The following is a 2712-nucleotide window of genomic DNA, read 5'->3' as shown; positions in this document are numbered from 1 at the left end:
CATGTGCTATAGTGCACTCGTTGGACTTGCGTAGGCGGGTACTAAGCAGTTGGGTTGTCATTCTGTCATTCTGTCCACACAGTTTAATTGATTTGTAAAAAAAAATTATATTTTTGTTTGAGCAGTCTAGAGCTCTATTTCTTCTTGTAGCAACAGATAAAGTTGCTTTCTGTCATTTAGTTACGCTCTTGTAGCATCCCGTGGCACCAAAAGCTGTGAACTGCTAAACCAGGGGACCTCTCTCCAGGTGAGAGCTCGTGTTTCACTCTACAGGGCCGAGATTTGCTACAGAGGTAGAAAATCCCATCTAACAAAAAACAAAAAGAACGATTTTGTCCTAACTTCGTTGTTTGTGAGTTACAGTTGCTCAAAGTTTGTGATTTAGCAGGCTCTTTGAGAATTTTTTAGGCGACACTGCGGAAAGCAGGAGCAACCAAACTCTCTCAGTCTCTTTTAAATATCTAGAAAAATTTTCTGTACCAACTCTTTCTTGGAATAGAGCTTCAGATGCTAAAATAAATTTCAGCTTTTCTTCTTTCTCCTACCCGGCATGTGCCATAATTTAGCTTAGTTAGTTGTTGACCACACCCATAGCTTAATTATCATTATAACTATGCAGTCCATAATAATAATTTTTTTCAAATTGCTTAAAATATCACAGTACAAGTAATGCATATCACTCAAGTGAATTCCAGCAGGCGAGTCCATTGCACCATAGTGCTTCATTCGTGATAGCAATCTTGCTACTAGCCCCCTTCAGCGTCTACAGCAGGCTCATAGACTTTATGAGTATATTAAGAAGTACAAGAGCAAAAACATTGCTTTTTCCCATTGTACTTGAAACTCCAAAATGGTGGTAATTTTTACGATAATTTACAGTGCAACTAATATACTTAAAATTCATTATGCATAATTATACATAGCACTAGCTGATCAAACATACCTCTGTTTCTCCATCAATATTTCTAACTATTGCCAATATTCTTGTTCCACCACCTTTGTAATCAAGGTATGCTGGTATATTATTAGTTTTGGTCCTTCTGACACAGAATGCATCTAAAAATAGCAACACAAAAATAATAGTTCCAGTTGAATGCTAATAAATCACGTGATGCAGTATTTCTCAGATTCCTATTGAGTGATAGAACAGTCTAAAAGTTAATGGTAAGTAACAGTGTGGTTCTGAAGAGTTTTACTTGCATCCTGAATGAATTGTGAGCACTAAAACGGATGCCAGTATGACACAATCTTGACGCCATTGTTTATTAAATTTTACAGTTTACATGTACACCTACTTTTAATAACTTAACCTATCCAAATTTTTATTACATTTTCTCTCTATTTTTTCTGATACAGTATTATCCTCAGTATTATCAATGTCTTTATGCCACAACTAAACAATATTTTGAAGTAGAACAACACTAGTACTATATAAGCTATAGTTCATAGGTCTTCATCATCCTGCTCTGCATCAGCATCAAACAACTGGACCCTCCTACCACCATTGGATACCTACAGAAATACATGTACATCAGTCATACAATGTAAGCAGAGATACTAGATAAAGTAATGAAGAATAGCAGACCAAAGTTTAACCAAAAGAACCAGTAATATAAGGCCACTCCAATTAAATTCAAGTTTCTCCTTGCCCGCCCGCACCAATATTTTGATTATTTAATTAAAATATTAAAATAATAATAACGTAAACACTTGCTTCTTTTAAGGTGTCTTTTCACTCTTTTTAAAAAATAACTGGGCTATTCACCGCTCTCTAGTTCATTGATGAACAAGGAATCAGGCATAGTTGCTACTTTGACAAAACTTTATTATCATATATACTGTATAGCGCTTTATTTTTGAGGAGCTAAACTTTCGCTATTTTCGCATTTAGCATGAAACCGCAAAATTAAAGATCCGCTAAAATTTCAATTGCCATTAAAGATGTGGCAGTAACATTGCGAATCCGCAAAAATTATTTCCGTGAAAATTTGATTTTTATTAATCCACGAAATTTTAGCTCCGCAAAATTAAAGCGCTATACGGTATTATATTTTAATAGGTAATGTGAAAGACAATCTATTCCTGAGCTTGAGGTCAATCCTGCCTTTCATCCTGCTAGACTGAAGATCTTAGACTTACCTATTGTCTATTAGTGTAAAATATCATTGTAAAAATTATGATTATTTTGAACAAATAAGAGATTGTACTGCTAATAATGTTCCTATTATTGTGCCAAAGTGAGCAGCCTTATAATGAGAATTAATGTAATATGGGTGCTGACTGCTGAACTGTTGATAATCCAGGTGGTACAAAAAACAATTTAAATACCTAAAAAAGGAACTTCTGTGCCTTTTTGGCAATTTTTAATAATGGTTATTTAGTGACATTATAATGAAAATTAACTTACTGCCCACCAGAATCAGTACTGAATGTGTAAGAAGAAATTATGAATTTAATTGGAGTGGCCTAATACAGGGTATTTCGCTATCTTTACGTTATTTAGAAAAATAATTTGATTTGATTCTAATTACAATTGAATTTTATAGCTGTGTAAAAATTGGGCCAAACAGTGTACCATACAAGTTGGTAAATAATATTTGGCAAATTTGCTTGTTGAAAGTTAATTAGCAAATTCTATATTGGCGATTTTGTACCATGTGCCATTGAGCATGCTCAGATTGAAACAAAATGGCAGATTTTTATGTTGGCGAT

General features: G+C 34.0%; 1 long non-coding RNA gene across 1 annotated transcript; it reads right to left on the bottom strand.

Moving 5' to 3' along the window:
• Positions 1-923: 923 nt before the first annotated feature.
• LOC109583675 (uncharacterized) lies at positions 924-1300 on the bottom strand. Its single transcript, XR_002185654.1, has 3 exons — positions 1197-1300; positions 1109-1151; positions 924-1056 (listed from the first exon to the last, which is right to left on the bottom strand). It is a non-coding gene; the product is annotated as an uncharacterized LOC109583675 (long non-coding RNA).
• Positions 1301-2712: the final 1412 nt, after the last annotated feature.

This window comes from Amphimedon queenslandica, unplaced genomic scaffold, assembly GCF_000090795.2.
Source record: "Amphimedon queenslandica unplaced genomic scaffold, v1.1 AMPQUscaffold_13288, whole genome shotgun sequence".
NCBI classification, from domain to species: domain Eukaryota; kingdom Metazoa; phylum Porifera; class Demospongiae; order Haplosclerida; family Niphatidae; genus Amphimedon; species Amphimedon queenslandica.
The sequence above is the reverse complement of the archived record's forward strand: the minus strand, read 5'-3'. Positions and strand labels throughout refer to the sequence as shown.